General features: G+C 44.8%; 1 protein-coding gene and 1 long non-coding RNA gene across 8 annotated transcripts in view; one reads left to right on the top strand and one right to left on the bottom strand.

Moving 5' to 3' along the window:
- ST6GAL1 (ST6 beta-galactoside alpha-2,6-sialyltransferase 1) overlaps positions 1-20,655 on the top strand; it is a 121,974-nt gene that overhangs the window by 51,649 nt on the left and 49,670 nt on the right. The window contains exon 1 of one of the 7 annotated variants that reach the window (XM_072807777.1): positions 4,575-4,724. The exons of the other annotated variants lie outside the window; for them this stretch is intronic. The gene's annotated coding sequence lies outside the window, so the exon portion shown is untranslated. Of the gene's footprint in view, positions 1-4,574; positions 4,725-20,655 lie in introns of those variants that run through there. 7 annotated transcript variants of the gene reach the window in all.
- LOC140622162 (uncharacterized) lies at positions 1,421-17,739 on the bottom strand. The gene is made up of 4 exons (XR_012021862.1): positions 17,499-17,739; positions 6,072-6,217; positions 3,367-3,516; positions 1,421-1,610 (listed from the first exon to the last, which is right to left on the bottom strand). It is a non-coding gene; the product is annotated as an uncharacterized lncRNA (long non-coding RNA).

The following is a 20,655-nucleotide window of genomic DNA, read 5'->3' on the forward strand; positions in this document are numbered from 1 at the left end:
TCTCAGGCACCGTCAGGATCTCCTGGATGTCCTTCCAGTACTGTTCTAGGTGTCCACATCCTACACCTCCTTCCAGGTCCAGCCTTATTTCTTCACAGGAAACCTTTCCCTTCCCTACCCTTACTTGTAGGGGTGATCTTTCCTCTGTGTGCTCTAAACATGGGCTTTGGAGTTGGGTTTGAATTCTAGCCTTGATCTAGCTGGATGCATGACCTTGGGCAAGGGTCTTCCTATAAAGATATTCATCTATGAATGTGGGTGACTTGCATTTACTTTACAATAATTGGAGAGAGACAAACTGCCTCACGTAGCACCTGGCACATAATTCATGTTAAGTCAGTGGTGTTGGTATTTATGATGCTGTAGTTTTTTAAAGATTTTTTTTATTTACTAGAGAGAGAGTATATGTGGATGGGGGAAGGGGCAGAGGAAGAGAGAGAATCTTACTTAAGTAGACTCCACACTGAGCATGGAACCCAACACAGGGCTCGATCCCCAGGATCCCGAGATGATGACCTGAGCTGAAATCAAGAGTCAGCTGCCCAACCCACTGAACCACCCAGGCGCCCCTATGATGATGTATTGATTGGCATCAGGATTGACCGCTGTGTTCAACTACCCCGTGAGTGGCTACCTGGAATGAAGAACCAAGTCCCTCTCTGTTAAACCAGTCCTTTCCTCTAAAAATTCCAATTAATAATACAGACCAGGTTCTGGCTTTATCTGGCACCAGCTGACTCAGGTACTTGAGCCAGCGAGTTCTCCATCACTGCCCGTCATGGTTGCCTGCCTCGCTACCTTCTCCGCCCTTGCTTTTACGTCATCTGCAAATATCTGGGCAGAGTTTCACAGTCTTGGTATGAATCTTCATGCCAGGCTCCTACCCCGTGCACCTGGTGGTAACTGACTTTTTTTTCTCGTGTGATCTAGACCTTTCCATCGAAACTGTTAGTTTATAATACGGGGGAGGCAGGTTGAATGCGGTCAGTTGCCCTCTCCTGGACTTGTTTTGATTTGGCTTTTCAGTCAGGCCCGACCTCTATTTTTCTCTTAGGCAGAGTGTGATTCTTCTATAGGTAAATCATTCACAGTTCTTGCATTCAGAGTCTGCAGAAGTCATTGCCCAGGACCCAGCCTGGACCTAGCAGCGTGGTAGAAAAGTCTGGAATGGTTTCTGTGCTCCAGAAGGTCACACCCTAGTGGAGGAGATGGACAGAGAAACTGTGAGAGGGATGCTGTGGGACACAATGGGGGGGGGGCTCCTAACTCAGACTGGGGAGCAGGGAGACATGGCTTCTGTTCTCAGTTGCCTCATATTCAACAGGCTCTTTACATCAGACCCACTGGTTCTTCCCACATGCTAAGTCAAAGAAAACCTTCAAGTCCTCTCTGGGGTGCCCTGATAGAGACTTAAGGATTATGTCATCTGGCCTCCCCAGGTCTCACCTGTGAAGATGTGTGTTCTTGTGACCCGGCTCCCTTGGAAGCAGGAGTTACTTGCCTGATGGCCTCATCCCATACTGGACAGGGGTATGAGCTGCTCTGGGCCTTCTGTGATGATCCATACTCAACTTGCTGCCTTTGTTCCCATGATTCCACTGCTCCCAGGGCTGGGGGACATTGAATTTATGGGAAGAAGTGAATTCCACTGAGTCACGGAGCTTGGCCTCTTACTCATAATAGAAGCCAGAGGGGGCTTCCATCCCTAGCCACCTCCCCTTCCTCCTGAGGACAGAGGGTGGCCTGCCCATAATCTTTTAGGGTATCTGTGCTTCCCACCCTTTGAGAGGCCTGTGGGTATCATCTCCCTCATCTCCAGCTGACCACTGATATGGCCAAATTGACTCTGAGGGCAGGAATCTTGTTCCTCAAACTGAACCCTTTAGATTCTGTTCTGGCACCTGAGAACAGTTTCGGTATCTTTTAAAATTGTAAATATAGTACCTGACCATGATCGGAAAAAAACCCCACAACAAATATTTGGGGCCTACTTTGTGAAAATGCAGAGGCAAATTAGGCATGGTCCTTGCCCTTAAAGTACCCACAGTCCACTATTATTCTCTGTTGGATGGTTCTCACTGCTGGTCAGTACTTGTGAGACAAGTCCTTTACTAGCCCCTCCAAAACCACCCATTCCTTCTAATCTGGGTATGGCAGAGGATAGGCTCCTGTGGCAGCAGATGACTGTTTGGCTGCCTACCCACTCCCCACAATGCCTGGAGCTACCTATGGCCTGGGATGGTGACTTGAGTGTCCATGTACCCCACAACCCTTCGCCAGGGATGGGCACTTCCCTTTGTAGGCACTTGATAAACTCCTGCATGAGGAATTGCAGTAGCAAGTACATAAAGGGATCTATTCTGGGGTCAGACTCCCTGTGGGGTGCCTAAGTCACCACTTGGCTGGCCTTTAGGACAGAGCATGCCCTTTGTCAGTTCACTTCCGTGAATGGCCAGTCTGACTCACTATTAAGTGGCCATGACAACCGAATGGATTTGAAGTTTAAAGAAAAAAAATCCTCCTAAGGAACATCTTATTTTGAGGGAGTGGGGGATGGGATCCTGGGATCACTTGAATATCTGTCATTCCAAACGGAAGAGTTATTTCCTGTTCTGTTCTCTCAAGTGTGTCAGGTGGATCCATCATAATGGCAGCCAGAGAAATCAGAAGTGAGACAGAATGGGACTGGAAATGTGCAGAAGTCATCCTGTGGATCGCAGAGTAGGGTTTTCTCCACTTTTCAGTTGGACGACTCAACAGGATTTTGCTTTTGTTTTTGTTTTTTCGTTTTTAGGTGTTTTAGAAAATAAAGGGGTCTAGTTAAAGTAACTGTGCTCAAAGGCCTCATGTAGCACTGTGCTAGAAGGGGCTGGGCTGGGGAGCAAGACTTGCATCTTGGTTATGTCCCCTTCTCGCTGTCTGTGGCCTTTGGGAAATCACTCACTCACTCTGAGCTTCAGCTTCCTCACCTGTGAAATAACCCACCTACAGAGTTATTCAGAAGATTTAAGATTAAATGGAAAGCCCCGCACCTAGACTAAGGGCTTCAGGGACGCTCAGGAGGATGATAGTGACATGCTAATCACAATAACGGAATGCTAGGCTCTCTGCTTGCCCTGCTGCTGCCTCACCAGGGACTGTCTGCGTCACCCAAACACTGCATGGCTCCCTACTGTCTGTATCTTTCTGTGTGTTCAGATGTGATTATCTTCTCCCCAGTAGCAGTTCTAATGCTGGCGGCAGCCTCAGAGAAGTGACATACAGCATGGAGACTGGCATGTCATTAACTCCATCCACTTAGCACATTCATAAAAAGGCGGTAGGGGGAGGGATTCAAGAAGAAAGAATAATTGAAATAGTGCCCACCATTCTGATAGCCACTCAGTCATATTCCGGTCCGGCCGGCACAAGGGCAGGGTCGGGAGCGCGACTCTAACTTCCTCTCCGGCTCTGTTAGGCTGAGCATCTTCTCGCAGGGTCTGATCCCAGCATTTGTGTCTTTTGTGCTACCTGGAGCTAAAGTCAAGATAATTATTTCTTCTGTTACCCAGAGGAAAGATTGTAATCTGCTCCAGGGCAGGATGAGAACCCAGCAGAGTTGGGTTCATGGAAGGAACTTTTGTGTGAGCATTCGGGGCTGTATCAGACTGTGTGTTCTGTAGCAGACTGTGTTCTATTCTATGGGTGATTTAAGGTAGGAGGACTTTTCATTCAACTTTCCTTTACTGCACGTGCTTATCCATACCAGATGAGATCTTATTTTGCCTGACTTCTCATACAGCCACTTATTTTTTCATTTTTGTCTGTATACATAAATGTTTCAGTGTATGTTTAAAAGATCCTAGGGACTTTTGGAGGGCATCTGGCTGGCTCAGTTGGTAGAGACTGGGACTCTTGATTTCAGGGTCATGAGTTTGAGCCCCATATTAGCTGTAGAGATTATTTTATTTTATTAATTAATTTTTAAAATATTTCATTCACTTGTGAGAGACAGAGAGAGGCACAGACATAGGCAGAGGGAGAAGCAGGCTCCCTGCGGGAAACCTGATGCAGGACTTGATCCCAGAACCCCAGGATCATGACTTAAGCCGAAGGGAGATGCTCAGCCACTGAGCCACCCAGGTGTCCCTGGAGAGATTACTGTGAAGAAAAAAAAAAAAAAAAAAAAAAGGCTGTTTTTTCCAATCAGGATTCAATTACAGTCCTTACGTTGTCATAGGTTGATCTGACTTTTAGAATTCTTAGAATGCTTGTAATCAGTAGTTTCCCAAGGGAGGAGGATTTTCGGCCCTGGTACTGATTTTGTAGCTAGCCATTGGTAAGGCATGGCTTTATTCTCCATATAAGCAGAGGTGGACACAGATGCTTCCCCTTCACGGTGCTTATCTGCTCTCACTGCTCAACCCTCCCTCTTAGAATCACCCACTTCCTGATCTTTCATCTTTTCATTCTTAAACAAAAATATGATCATTTGAGATTATTTTACTTCTTTATATGTTTGAAGACCAAGCTGAAGGACAAGTTCAGCTTCAGAAATTTCACCTTTAGATCTTCAGCCAAGAAGCCTTCTGTGTTTGCTTTAACTGGACCATGCAAGTGGAACACTGTGTTTTTTGATAGAGCTTGCTGCCTAACTTTCCTAGAAATAATCTGGATCCTATTTGGGAACCAGGAAGAAACACTTGAGCACGTAGAGAAGCCCACCCAGCCACGCACATGATGGGGTAAGTTTGTGCTTCTCACGCCTGTTGGCCTTGGGAGGAGGTAGATGGAGCATAGATGGTGAGGAGGTATTTCCTGGCTAAAAATAGGAACAGGATGTTTTGAGACAGGGGCTTTTGCTCCCATAAGGCTCTGTGCACAACGCTGCAGTTAATGCAGTTACCACAGGTGGTAGTTCAGCTCATAATGGCAGGTTTTGCACATGTCCCTAAGTGGACTGCAGGGTGAGCTAGGAGAAGCTGAAGTAGCAAAGTCAGAAAGGCAGTCATGTTCCGTCTGCAGGAAGGACCTTTCAACCAGGGACCTCTCGTGATAAGATTTATATTGTTAGGTGGCCCGTTGTACATCACATGCCAGTGTTTACCTTGGATTGAGGGCCGCAGCATTCCATGCTCATTCAGGCTTTCATACTGTTCTGTTTTGTGCATGTCAGAGTCCTTCCTGTTGGCCGTTGCCTACCTCTCCCTGCCACCACACTTCTCTGCTTCTCCCAGGTAGGGAGCATGCTGCTCTTGGCCCCTGGTGCACTTACATGTATTCAATTCCTCTGTTACAAGCACGTCCCATGCTGTGTTGTCAGGTTTCTTGCCAGACCCCCCCTACCACTAAGCTTAATGCCTGGTACATAAGGGCACACCCCATTTGTGTGGAGGTTTGAGGGGTCTGCCTGTAGCACTCTGCGTTGGTTATGTTGGGGGACTTGTGAGGAGGAGGAGGTGTGTTCTTGGGGATACTTGTTTTTAGAGACAGGAGATGTGGAAAATAGGTAAGTAATAGTATAAGATGGAAGGCAGAGAATATCAGAGGAGGTGGGTATGGCCACCCCACCTCCTTGCTGCTGTGCAAATCATACTACTTAATCTTTACCTCTACAGTCCTTGACAGTTTATCGAGCACCTTCCACCTGCAATCTCTCATGCCATGAACATGATATCATTACCCTCTGTTTTGTAAATGACAAAACTGTGGCTCAGTGGAGTGAAATGGCATGCTAAGGGCTACTTAATTAGTGATGGTAGAGCTAGGACCGCAGTGCAGTTTTCTGATACTAAGGTTAGTTTCCTTTCTCCTTTTTGTCACTTGTCTCAGGTTGGTAACCTGGGACCTGAGGAGGAGAAAGGACTCCACCTGGAACCACAGATGTAATTAATGACTTGATACAGGTGTGAGCCAGGTGTGAGCTTCTATGTGGCCAGTGAGTGGGGAGGGAGAAGTAGGGAGAGCACAAACATCGAACAGTGTTCAGTGGAAATAGAAAGCAAGACACAAGCTCGGGCTGTGTTTATAATTTTAAATTTGATAATAGTCACATTACAAAAGTAAAAATAGAAGATGGAGTTAAGGGGCACCTGGGTAGCTCAGTTGGTTAAGCGTCTGCCTTCAGCTCAGGTCATAATCCCAGGGTCTCGGGATCGAGCCCCATGTTGAGTTCCCTGCTTGGCATGGAGTCTGTTTCTCCCTCTCCTTCTGCTGTTCCTCCTTCTGTGCTCTGTCTCTGTCAAATAGATAATAAAATCTTAAAAACAAAAAAAGTTAACCATTTAAAAAAAAGATGGTTGATTTTAATATATTTTATTTAACCCAGTATCTACAAAATATTATTTTATTATGCAATTGACATTAAAGTTATCAGTCCAACATTCTTACATTCTGTTTTTCTGTGTAATTTAAATTTATAAAGTATCTCAGTATGGATTAGTCACACTGCTAGGGCTCCATGGCCGCCTGTGGCTAGTGACTCCTGTACCAGGTGAAGTTGGGTTGTATGGATTTTATATATTTCAACCATTACATGAAGCATTTATTATCATATTGCCTAATGGCTTAGGAAATGAAGACCAGAGAGGTTACGTAACTTGCCTGAGATCACAAAGCTGGAAAGTGAGAGCTGGTTTGTGACCCAGGTCTGTCCCTCCTCTTCCCCTGTGCTTGATCTGAGCCTGGAAGGATGGTGGAATTGAATAGGTGGAAATGAGCAATGGCCTTGAGGTTGTGATATTACCCCCGAGGGTGTGACTTGCTGCTGGTGTTGATACTACTGTGTGCAGTGGACAAGGGGCGGGGTGTCTGGGGACAGAGCAGGGGTAGCTAGTTTCCAAACCATTGTTAGACTTTGTTAACCATTGTTAGACTTTTGAGGATGTGGCTGAGGGATCACAGGAGAGTGAAGAGAAGGCTTGTCTTCAAATGTCAGAGCAGAAGTTAAGGGAGCCCGTTCACTATGTGGTGAGCCTGTTATATATGTGAAGGTTCAGGTTATAACTCGCAGAGAGAACTCAGCCAGGGCCAGGTTGTAAGGGCCAAGTACACATGTTTGCCCTCCCTATGCTAAGGCAGGAGGGCCTACAGTTTGTCTGAGTTTTATCCCTTTCCTAGAAGATGATAGTTTCCTGGAGGGGAAACTGGCTTAGGTGGACCATGTGCCTGCCCCTTGGGCAACCAAGTGGGTTCTAAATTTGTTTTTCTTGTTTTATTCACAAACATCACAATAGCAATAACAATAAACTCTTTAAATTCCTGGCATTCTGGCCCATTAGTGTTCATTTTACAACGTTCTCTTGCAATCATCTATTTTTCCATTTGTGGTGGGGGGCAAAAAGGTTTTTGCTAGAATTATAATTTTAGCGTGGATGGAGTTTATTTTGTTTCTGCCTTTACCATAAACATTTTTCTATTTTTATAGTGTGTGTGCTATGTTAATGGCCTCAGAGGATATCACTGAATTCTACATATAATTTCTTTGTTTCTATGGATGGATGTTTAGATGGTTTCAAAATTGACATGGTTAATACTCCAGTCTACGACCTCATGCCTAGGTTTCTTTTCTATCTTTTGTAATTAGATTATAAAATCAGGTCACTAAGATTTATAAATATATTTATGAATTACTTTAATTACTTTTAAACATAATTTAATTACATTTAAATGGGATATAATTAAATATAATTGTATTTATAAGCAATATGCAATTATAATTATACATTAAAAACTAATTTTTAAAGATTTATTTATTTATTTGAGAGAAAGTGAGTGCAAATACAAGCAGGAAGGGGTAAAGAGGGAGGGAGAGAGAGAATTTCACACTGAGTGCGGATCCTGATGCGGGGTTTGATCCCAGGACTCTGAAATCATGACCTGAGCCAAAACCAAGAGTCAGACCCTTAACTGGCTGCATCCCTAAAAGGTGTCCCTAAATCTTCTAGGTGTCCTTAAAATTATTTCTTTATAATAAAAACCCCAGCCTTTGAATTCTAAGCCAGAAAGCTACAAACATTTTAAAATGTGTTGGTTGTTCTGAGATCTTGCTTTCATTTTCTTGATGTATTGCTTCTGCTGTTGACCCCTGCCAGCTTTATTGAGATATAATTGACATACAGCACTGTATAATAAATTTAAGGTAGACAGTACATACTTCCACTTTCCCAGCATCAAGTGTTAATGCGAGCTCACCGTTTTTGTCACAAAAATCACGAGATTCAAAGTTTTGCTAAACTTAACAAAGGTAAAGATATGCCAAGTGTTTGTGTGTACTTACTTCCTCATATACCTCTTGGGACATCACTGATGTCACCATCCAGAGGAATGGGTGAGGCCACCATCAGTGTTGGGGTGCCTTCCTAGAGGAAGGGTGGTTCAACAGTTCCTTACCTGATGGTGAGGGCCAAGCCCCAATACCCACTGCCTTCAAGTCTGGGCATAGCACTCCCCGAAATTCAGCCTCAGTTTCCCACAGTGGCACAAAAGGAGAATAGAACTCCATCCTGAACTGAACACAGCCCGCATGAAAGGGATGACTTTCCCACTTCCTTCCACATTTCCTATTGCATGTGGATCTGTCCCAGGCTTTGGAGGCAGAGAGATGTGTGGTGGTGGGCATGTGATTTAGTCTCTCGTTGGCTCATTTTTCATCTAAAATGAGAACAACGGCAGTCTCCTTGTGAGGTCTCCAGGAGGGTGAAATGTGTTCATCCTTGAAAAGTAGAAAGAACAGTGCTTGGCACATAATTAGTACTCCATGAAGCTTATAAATGTGGGTCTGAATCTCAGTCCCAACACTTCCTAGATGCTACTTTGTGCAAATCTCTTAACCTTTCTCTTCTTGAGCTTCCTCTTCTGTAAAATGGGATTATAACACCTGCCTCACAAAGGTGCTAGGGGGTTTTAGTGAGATGGTGTGTAGCACAGAGCGCTGCACATCAAAGGGAGCCGAAAGTGAAACATTGTTATTATTATTATTTTTAAGATTTTACGTATTTATTTGACATAGAGGACAAGCAGGGGGAGCAGCAGGCAGAGGGAGAAGCAGACTCTCCACTGAGCAAGGAACCTTATACAGGCTCGATCGCAGGACCCTGGGATCACGACCTGAACCAAAGGCAGACACCCAACTGACTGAACCACCCAGGCGACCCAAAATATTGTCTTTAAAAATTTTTATTTTCTACTCTACAGAAGGGAGAGCTTTGTCCCTTTACACTGGTCTAAGCAGCACTTCTATTGTAATGAGCTCTTAGGTTTTGATCATTCTTGTTACGGTGTATTTGTATGTCTCTATGTTGTAGGTTTGAGGCCATCCTGAAACAAAGAGGGAAGCAAAGCAACATTTTCGTGTCCCTGAAGCTGTTGACAGGTTTTAGTGAAATCTTGTTTTGAAGGTTAGTAAGTGCATAATTTCACAGAGAGAGGGTGATATTTCATATACTTAGTAATTTAGTGGCTTCTCCTCCCAGTTGGCATCAAAAGAAACTGGCAGGTGTATGGAAGGTATCACGTGTTTCATTATGCTCCGATGATATTTGTCTGAATGAAGAGATAAAGGGCACAATCTTTTGGAAATGCAAAGAAAGAATGGAAGAGGCACTAGAGCACAGCCTACCCATCCCCTCCTCCTGTCTCTCCAGCTCGTCCTCATCTTCCTGTTGGAGATGAGGTGTCTCCCCGAGGCTGCCTCCCCGGACCATCTGGACTGGATGACTGGCCTTTCTCTATGGTGGCATACTGGACCACTGTGGTTCTCTCGTACCAGTCTTTCTCCCTCCGGAGGCAGAGACCTGCCGTAGTCACCCATGTATCCTTCTTACCTAGCCCGGGGCCTGAACAGCATAGGACTCCATAAGTGTGTTGGCTTAATGGATGAACTTGCAGAAATCTGCCCATGATGCTAGAAGGTACATGCTAGAAGGACAATGACAGGTGGATTTGCAAAAGAAAGGCAAGTGGAAGGTAAATGCCATTTTCTGCATGGGCAGAGGATGAATGAAAACCATAGTGTTTGTTTGGAAAACACGTAGGACATCCCTTTGCTTCTGCTGCCCTTGTACCTTGTGAGACATTGTCTGTCCTCTCATCCCAGCTGTTTCTTATCCCTAAGCATCCTCTTTCTTTCAGCCTCTCACCAGTTCCCAACTGTGCCATCAACCTGTGCCTAAGATTTGGGGTGAGGATAGTTCTGTGGCATGTTCATGTCTAATTTGTTAGCCTCCCTGTGTTATGGGAAAAACCTGAACTCTGGGTGTGTTACAGAAAGGATGAATATTTCCTTTAATCCTCATGCCTTGTGAGTTAGACAAGAGCCAGAGAGAGCCTCACTGGCTTTCCTTGAACAGCAGTAACTGGTGGAAGGTGTAGGAATAAGTTGGTGTGAAATGCACTTTGCTCTAGAAATGTTGGCTGTGGGGCCTCTGGTTTGTCACTGCTCACCTGGGAAGTCCAACCTACCTTAACAATCGTCTTCTCTACTGAACACATATTGTATGCTGAGCAGTGTACTGGGAGCTTCACAGATATCATCTCAGATACTCACATTTAAGGACCAACGTGAATCCCCTACATCTTCCAGGAAGCCCGGCCAGACTGAAGTCAGCAGCATGACACAGTGCTAAGAGGAGGATTTGAGAGGGAGCCAAGAAGTTGGAGTTCTAGTTTGGCTCTGTTGGAAACCAGTGATGTGGCCTTCTCTCTGCCAGTGGTCCTGCTTTCTTATGTATGAAAATGGGATGGGGAGAAGCAATCAGATTTCTCAGTTCCCCATTTCGTGTCCTCAATGTATCTACTCCAACCCAACCTGCTCTCTTCTTTGCCTGAGTTATTTTAGATTGCAGGTCAGAATTACATCTTTTAGTAGTGCTATGTGCTCTGAGTGAGTCTTATCTCCTAGCGATACTCTGATCTTCCTGTGACAAAGACTTTATCTTGTTCTCTTAAATGCTTAACTCTGGGCCTACCACATTGGTGAAATATGATTCTGTTACCCTTGCGTGAGGCCTTGGCACATCTTGGGTATGTGTTGTCCTGAGACAGTTGTTTCTGGGCCTCTTCAGTCTTTCTCACGTTATGAACTGAGGTTAAGTTGTCAGGGCCACTTTCAAATAAATTGGACTTTAAATGTGATGAACTTCTACTTAACCATTGTTTTTCCGCTGGTTGGTTAGTGCCTTTTGTGTCCTAAGACATCTTTGCCTGCTCCAAGTTCATGAAGATACTCTCCTATATTTGCTTCTAGAAGTGTTATCGTTTGAACTTTCACACACAGGTTTAAGATCCTTCTCAAATTAATTGTATGGATAAAGTGAAGTAGAGGTCAAAGGTCATTTTTTTTTTTTTTCCTGTGTTGATATCCAGACATTTTGGAACAGTTTATTAAGAAGATTTTTCTTTCTCCATTGAATTTCATTGGTACCGCTGTAAAAAATTGATACTGTATATGTGTGGGCCTATTTAGGGATTTTGTGGTTTTTTTCCTTGATCTACTTGTTTGTCCCTACACCAATTACACAGTGTCTTGATTACTTTGGTTATAATAAATTGTTAATATAAGTCCTTTAACTTTGTTCTTCTAATATTGCTTTTGCTATTCTAGGTCCTTTGTATTTCCTTATAAATTTTAGACTTAGCTTGTTAGTGTCTACAAAATAACTGGGAATTTTGACTAAGAATGCATTGAGGCTGTATCAATGTGGAAGAGTTCTCCAGAGAGGTAGAACTTCCTCTCTCACACACACACATGCACATGTGTGCGTGCACAGACACAGTGTATTCTAATTTTAGAAAGCTGGTAGTGGGGATCCCTGGGTGGCTCAGCGGTTTGGCGCCTGCCTTTGGCCCAGGGTGCGATCCTGGAGTCCCGAGATTGAGTTCCGCGTCGGGCTCCCAGCATGGAGCCTGCTTTTCCCTCCTCCTGTGTCTCTGCCTCTCTCTCTCTATCATGAATAAATAAATACATCTTTAAAAAAAAAAAAAAGAAAGCTGGTAGTGATGCTCTGAGTTGATTTTTGAGACCAATAATGTAAAATACATATTTTTAAAATTTATTTGACATAGACAGAGTGCAAAAGCACAAGCAGGGGGAGCACGAGAGGGAGAAGCAGCAGGGAGCCCCATGCAAGGCTGGATCCCAAGAATCCAGGATCATGGCCTGAGTTGGAGGCAGTTGCTTAACCAACTGAGTCACCCAGGAGCCCCTGTAATGTGCATATTTTTGATAAACACTGGTGCAGTTAAGGAGAGAAGGACCTATAAAATAAGTGATTACCATCTACTGGAAAGTGCCACCAAGATGTGTACAGAGAGCTCTAGGACACAAGGGTAGAGAGCCAAACCAAGGAGTGTCCTGGAGAGTCTGGGAAAGCCTCCCAGAAGTCCTTGAAGAGTTGGCATAGAAAAGGAAGCATTTAACATATTTGACAAGAGGGTTGGGAGAGGTATTTGAGCTTGAGGATGACAGCAGTGGTGCGAGTGGGAAATGGTGAGGTAGGATGGGTGTACTCTAGTTAATTTAGTCCAGATGAAATGTGAGGGCTGAGGGAGTGGCAGAAGGTGAGGTTACAGATAACAACAGAAGGAACAAAAATCATAAAAGCTCCCCTGCAACAGTCTAAAAAAAAGTTCACATTTTATCTCTACCCTGTGTGGTCATGATTTCGAACAGAACAACCAGACCCAAAGGAGACCCAGTTCTGGAAGCCAGATCTTCTAACCCACTGATGCAGTTATCCTTCCATTCATGTGGCTTCTCAGAAGATCTACCCAGACACATAAATTGTGCTCTTTGAACCATTTACCGAAGTGAAAATGCTAGTCCCTTACAGGACATTGTACAAGGTGGAGAGTGAGCTCACTCCATCTGTTTTTCCTCATTCCCTGTGTAGGCTTGCCTCATCTGCCAGGCAAAGTCATGGGAACCTGTGAGAGAGTGATAACCTCCTACATCTCCAACATGGCATTATTCTAGATGCCTTCTGACTATTGACCCAATGAATCTTCACAACAGTTCTTTGTGATGTTATTATTTCCATTCCATAGATAAGGAAACTGAGGTACCTAGAATTAAGTGACCTACCTAAAGTCACACATCAAGCAATTAGCAAAGCTGCGTTTTAGGTGAAATCTCTTCTCCTAATCACCACAAGCCTTCTTGTTTGGGTTCAATTTCATCTCTGCTGTGTCCTCAAACCTGGACCTTTGAACAGAGATGTTCATAAAAAGATTTGGCTTTGAGTCTCAATATTGCCAAATCTGATTCTTCCCTAATATAGAGGAAAAGGAAAAGTTTTTCTAGCTAGGAGAAAAAGGATGGCTTCTGGAAGGAGATGGTGTTTTGATGGAGCTTTGGAGAGATGAGTGAAACTTTGCAAAGTAAAAATTGCTGAGAAGGAAGGGCAGCAGTGCCAGCCAAGATGATGTCATTCAACTTTGACCTCCTTCTGTTTACAACTAAAAAACTGGACAGAATGCAAAAGTAACTATTGCAAGAGCCCCAGGAAGTGATAGCAGACAGAAAGGAGATGGGACCTAAAACTTGGACAATGACCCGAAATGGCCTTTGTCACAGAGAGTTGCACGATGGTGTGGGAGGCTAAAACTCTGAGATAGCCCCACCTTTCAGGCAGAGGAACATGGCAAAGGAGCCTCCAGAGAGTGGGAGGAAATCTCTGAGAGGAGAGAGCTGGGAAAAAGGCCATACTCCCTCTGTGTATGGACTAATATAAGTCATGGGCATGCTCCAAGGTGTGTATGGATGGAATAGACCTGAAGAAGCATGGCAAAGGTTTGGAGTACTTAACTATGAAATCAACACTACCCAGGTCCTGGAGAAACCCAGAGTTACCTATATGACAGGCAGACCCAATTAGCCTAGCAAAGGCTTTGAAACCCAAACTGGCATAAAGCCACCAAAGTTGAGACAGAATTTTCAATCTGAACCTACCTGGGTTAATTGTACATAAAATAAATAAAAATATCAACATTTTTTCCAGAGAATTTAAGCAGGATTCAGTCTCATAACATGTTATCCAAAAGGCCAGGATACAATCCAAATTTTCTCAATGTAAAAGAGCCAGGAAATTCTGAATGATACTCAAGGGAAAAGACCATAATAGGTGCTAACCCTGAAATGACTCAATGGTGGAATTATGAGACAGACTTACAGTAGCTATTATAAAAATTCTTCACTCTTGAAATGAACAAGATAGAAATTATCAGCAGAAAAATAGAAACTATGCAAAACAACCTGATGGAAATTTTAGAACTGAAAAGATGGCATCAGAAAGTAATAAATTCATTGCAATGGGCTTAGTGACAGAAAAGAGATAACAGAGGAAAAAGATCTGTGAATTTGAAGATAGATCAATAGAAATAATACAGTATTTTATATTTGTAAATATATGCTTTTATCGGGGGAAAAATGAACAGCATCTTAGGATACCATGGGACATCAACAAGTTGAAAATTCATGTGGTTGGAGTCCCAGCCCAGAAGGTGGGGGGAAAAAAGGTAATGGTACAGAAAAATTTGAAGGTAAAATGGCTAAAAATGTCCCAAATTTGGGGAAAGACATAAGCTAACAAGTTAAAGAATCTCAGTGTGGGGCACCTGGGTGGCTTAGTTGGTTAAGTGTCTGACTCTTGCTTTTGGCTCAGGGTCTTAGGATCAAGCCCCATGTCCAGCTCTGTGATCAGTGGGGAGTCTGCTTGAGATTCTTTCTCTCCCTATGCCCCTCCTCCAACTCATGGGTGCACTTTCATTCTCTCTCAAATAAATAAGCAAATCTTTAAGGAAAAAAATAAAAAGAATCTCAGTAAATCCTAAATAGGATAAACTCAGTGGCAACTACTCAGCCACATCATAAACTGCTAAACATGAAAGATAAAAAATCTGGGAGCAACCAGAAAAAGACACATACGTCAGGCAAACCTATTAAAACAACCATAGACTTCTCATTTCTAACCATGTGAGCCAGGGACAGTGAAATAACATCTTGAATGTACAAAAAGAAAAGGTGTGTCAACTTAGAATTTTATATCCAGAAAAAATATCCTTTAGGAGTGAAGGAAAGATTGGGATCCCTGGGTGGCGCAGCAGTTTGGCGCCTGCCTTTGGCCCAGGGCGCGATCCTGGAGACCCGGGATCGAGTCCCACGTCGGGCTCCCTGCATGGAGCCTGCTTCTCCCTCTGCCTGTGTCTCTGCCTCTCTCTCTCTCTCTCTCTCTCTCTCTCTCACTATCATAAATAAATAAAAAATAAAAAAAATATATTAGGAGTGAAGGAAAGATAAAGATCTCAGATGAAGGAAAATCAAGAAATTTCATTTTTAGCAGACCTGCTCTAGAACTGCTTTTTTTTTTTTTCTAGAACTGTTAATGGAAGTTTTTCAGGCTGAAGGAAGGTGATACCAGTGGGAAACTGCTTTTATTCTAAAGATTTTATTTATTCATGAGAGACACAGAGAGACAGAGACATAGGCAGAGGGAGAAGCAGGCTCCCTTGCTGGGAGCCCAATGTGGGGACTTGATCCCAGGACCCCCGGGATCACGACCTGAGCCAAAGGCAGAGATGCTCAACCACTGAGCCACCCAGGTGCCCCTCAGTGGGAAACTTTGAACTTGAATGAAAGAAGAATAAAAAAAATGATACATAAATATATAACACTGCAGATTCCTGTTAGTAAACCTACAGACAAAAATACAAAAGTAAGCAAACATCCTCTCTAATGCCATGACATGGGGGTAACTATAGATAACTGGCAATATTTTGGATATGATTCCTTCAAGTTGTTTTCTCTGTGAATAGCATTTCTTTTTCTCTTCCCTCCCTCTCTTCCAATTAAGATTATATATAGAATATATGGTTTTATAATATTCCTTACCAGTTCACATTGTATTATACTTTTTTTGTTTAGAAACCTTAGTTACTGACAGTTTTATTAGGTTTGATAATGGTATTTTTGTTGTGTTTTTAAAAAGAATACATTTTAGAAACACACACTGACATATTTATGGATGCAATGCTATGGTGTCTGTGATTTGCTTCAAATACCCAAGGTGGGGAGCTGGCTGGATATGGATGAGCTAAGATTGGCCATAAAAAGGGGCGCCTTGGGTGGCTCAGTGGTTGAGCGTTTGCCTTCAGCTCAGGGTGGGATCCTGGAGTCTTGGGATCAAGTCCCATATTGGGCTCCTTGCATGGAGCCTGCTTTTCCTGTCTCTGCCTCTCACTCTCTGCCTCTGTGTCTCTCATGAATAAGTAAATAAAATCTTTAAAAAAGTGGCAGGGGCATCTGGGTGGCTCAGTTGGTTAAGTACCTGACTCTTAGTTTTGGCTCAGGTCATGTCTCAGAGTTGTGTGATCGAGCCCTGTGGCCGGCTGCTCACTCAGTGGGGAGTCGGCTTAAAGATTCTCTCCCTTTTCCCCTCCCCGAACTCATGCTGTCTCTCAAGTGAATAACTATATCTTAAAAAAACAAACAAACAAATTGGCCATAAATTGATCATTGCAGACAATGGGTAATGGGTACTTGATGGTTCAATGTACTACTTTCTGTAGTATTCTATATGTATGCAATTCTTCATTAAAAAGCTTTAAGAAATCTTCATGAACGTGATTTTAATTATTTAATCATATCCCATCCTGTGGACATCCCATATTTAAGTATTCCTCTGTTGTGAATTGAGGTGTCTTTAGGTTATATGTGGGCTGAGATGAGACTGCAGTCTTTGAGAGCTTCTTTGATTATTAACTTTTTGGAGATGTGATTACTGAATTAAAGAAGAATGGACAAGGGCACCTGGGTGGCTCAGTGGTTGAGCATCTGCCTTTGGCTCAGGTCTTGATCCCAGTGTCCTGGGATCGAGTCGCACATCAGACTCTTTGCATGGAGCCTGCTTTTCCCTCTGCCTGTGTCTCTGCCTCTCTCTATGTGTCTCTTATGAATAAATAAATAAAATCTTAAAAACAAAAGTAAAAAGTGCCAAGTTTCCTGAAGTAGATGGCACTTAAAAAAAAAAAAAAAAGGGACGGGGGGGAGAATGGATATTTTAATGCTTGGCTGTGTTTTGCCAAATCACCGTTCGGAAGACATGTTGTATGTAGTCTCCATACGAGAGGTATCTAAGAGTGCTCTCATCAGCTCTACGTTATATATATTTTCAGCCTCGTTAATTTGATAGAGGGGGAGGGTGGTATCTTATAGTTTTCATGTGACTTTCCTTGGTTTCCAGGGACATTGACTTCCCCAGCCTCACACTGAATTGGTTCCCATCCTTTCAGGGAGGGAGCAAGGGAGGAGAGTAGGAAAAGGGAAGAGATTTGTTGCTCCTTCCCCATTCCCCACTTTGAAGATGAGAGGCAAACAGACACAGGGAGCCCTGGGTTCAAATCCTGGCTCTGTCACCTACCAGCTACTGACTGTACACCGTCAGCCTCTCCCTGTCTCAGATGTCTTCGGGGAAGAGCTAGGGCAGTCATGCCGGCCTCATGAGGCCGAGGAGACAGAGACTCACCGGGGCCAGCTGGTGCACAGCGCTCCACCACAGGATGGTAGCTGTTGTTGCTCTTGGGAAGCTGAGGATTAGAGTGTCTCAGAAGGACCTCCTGCTTTCTTGCACGCAGGCAGGAGGGAACTCCAGACTGGGTGTCATTGTCTCCCCCAAGCCCAACCCCAGCCCTGATCCTAACCACACCTGCCCCACTCCCTGCACAGGGAAGGGCCCGGGCAGGAATTCCTACTCCTGTTTGTATCACTGTCCCTTCACCCTTCATTCTTCGAAGTCTCCCCAGCCTTTCAGCCTCCCGTTGCTGAGAGAGAAAGGCAGGTATCCCCAGCCGGGAAATCCAGCTTGGGGAGCTGGGTGAGCCTGAGGAAGGAATCGAGGAAGGGATTCAGACTTGCCTGCTCCCAGGATTTGTCTGGCTGGGTGGGAATGCATGTTGTGGTGCTTGGGCCAGAGGACTGGGGTGAGCTTCAGGGGCCTGTGTGTGGCACTGTCTCACCTTATTCCTGGGAGCAGAATTCACACCTGGAATGTGATCTTTCCACAGTGGCCCAGCCAAGTGGGCATCGCTGCCTCAACTCACTGGGCCCCTCCCTGGCCCTTCACCTTCCTTGTGCTGTTTCTCTCTGCCCAGGCCCAGACCCCCTCCGTTGGACTTGTTCTTACTACATACACACACACCCCTTACAGAAGGTTGAACCCCTGAAACAGAAAAGAGGACTATGGCTCTAAATAACCTGCCTGTTTGCAGACTAGGAGAGAACCCAAAGTACTCTTCCTCTATTTACAGCTTTTGATTGGTGGGAGGTGGGGGTCGTGAGGACCCTTTAGGTTATTGCAACACCAAGCAAGAAGGCTAGAAAACCCTACAATGCTCAGCTCAGAGCGTGGATGCAGTTGGCTGGGTAGAGAAGCATTTCTCCTGACATCAAGGTTGGGTGCCCAGACCTCAGGGCTACCTACTTTACCCTGTTTACACTCTGGGACCACGTCACTGACTTCCTGTTTTCTTCTCAGGGCACCAGATAGTTGCAAGAGACCTAAGGGTAAAGCTGGGAGGGGGAGTGAGTTTGGCCTGTTTTCTAAATTAAGGGAAAATCCTGAGAAAGGACGGTGGGCTTTCCTGTGAGAATTTGGATCTACCAGCTTTTCCTGCTCTGGGCAGTGAGCCCTCTGCTCCATGAGAAAACTACCCCCCCACCCCCTTCTGGGGTCTGCAGAGGGCTCTCGGAGGGTACAAACTCTGAGGGAACTGAACAGCTTTATGTTTTCATGCATACGATCACAGAGAAGTGATTCTTTTTTTAAAAGATTTTATTTATTCATGAGGGACACACAGAGGCAGAGACATAGGCAGAGGGAGAAGGAGGCTCCCTGCGGGGAGCCCAATGTGGTACTTGATCCCAGAACCTCAGGATCACACCCTGAGCCCAAGGCAGACACTTAACCACTGAGCCACCCAGGCACCCCAAGAAGGGATTCTTCTAATGGTTATAAATCACCTCAATTCACAATAGAAGGATACTTTGATTTAAGAAGAAATCTTCAATGTCTTAAGTAGGAGTTCCTTAAACAGTGTTTCTTTTCGTCTCTGAAATGGGAAGGTGCTTTACCCACCAGCTTTATTTCCGATGTCTTGATAGAGGGACCACTCGGCTAGGACCTGGTTTCAGACTTTACCTGAAATTATGGCCTTCCTAGTCCCACTCCCTTGGCTCTGGCTTCCTGAGGGTCCCAAATTCTGCTTCTCTTGGCTGTGCAGAGGTGTTTGAAAGAGTTAACACTGAAAGCAGCAGATACCGGATTTGTTGAGATGAACATCAAGGTCCTGTATTTATTTAGCCAAAGACAAATACTGACTCATGACACTCCCAGAAAGTTCATCTCCTCTCACAAGTGAAGACTTCCTCGACCCACAGTGGCAAAGCCAGGCCCCCGTCTCCTGTGCCCTCTTCCGACCCCTGCCAGGTGCAGGTTTATAAGTCACCAGCTACTAAGCACTTGCCACATGCCCAGCACCGCACGGTCCTCACTTCCAACCCTTACAGCAGTCCTGCGAGGTAGGTTGTTTTGCCTCCGATTTACAAAGGAGGACGCTGAAACCCAGGGTGTTCCTATCACATTTGCCTAAGATCACACAGGGCTGAGTAATGCAGCTGGGACCCAAGGCTAGGTTCATCTGACTGCAAAACTGGGTTCCCATGAAGTTTTGTACCACTCTCCCAAACTGGATCTCATCTGATCATCTTCCTCATCTCAGGCCCTCATCTCGTCTGCACTGGGGGTTGCACCCAGGTTTTCCTGGCCTCTGTGCCCTGAGTCGAATCTGAGTTGAGATCTTGGCTCTGCCTGCTGACAGTGGGATGCTTGTGGGCATGTCCCGCTGCCTCTCTGAGCCTTGGTTTCTGGGTTCGACGGTTACCTGCCTTAGTGCGGGTTATTTTGAAGATTCAGTAGGTGTTCGGCCCCAGACCTGGCACATAGCAGGTGGCTAAGAAGTACCTGCTGTGGCTAGTTTATAGGCTGCTTACTTGCAGGGAATGGAAGAGGGTGTTGTGAGCTGCAGCACCCTCCTCCTGCTGCTGACCTTGGACTATCCCCTCTGGCTCATCACTTCCCCTCGCCTGCTCTGAAGCTTTCTATCTGCTCTCTGCTACATGCTTGAAAATTGCCAGGCTCTTCCATGGCTACTCACAAAGCCATAGGCTGAGGTCAGGGACTCCCTTGAAAGGACCCCTCCCTCTGCTCAGCTTCGTGCACCTACTTGGGCTGACTCCACCCTCTCTCTGGTGCCCTGCCCTTGCCTGCCTCATGCACATGCTCCCAGAGCACACAATTTCCCCATATACGCATTCATGCATAATTGAACAATTGAGGCAACTTCTGTCTCTTATTGATTGCATGAATATAGGGCTATAGGCATTTATAAATCTGTTAGCAGCAATTCATCATGGAGTATAAACTTTTCATCACATGGACTAGCGGTCTTTCTTATTTTTTTGGGAGCTGTAGATCACAAGGAGTTATTTGTACCGTGTTCTGGTGCATGGAGAGCACAGAGACCCTCTCTTCCCTCTTGTCCTGGGTCGTGGCCTGGGGATGAGCTCTCCCATATACTAGCTTTCTGTGCACATGCTTCATATTCATTCATGAGCACAGATCAGGC

The sequence above is a fragment of the Canis lupus genome, chromosome 31, assembly GCF_048164855.1.
Source record: "Canis lupus baileyi chromosome 31, mCanLup2.hap1, whole genome shotgun sequence".
Lineage (NCBI taxonomy): Eukaryota > Metazoa > Chordata > Mammalia > Carnivora > Canidae > Canis > Canis lupus.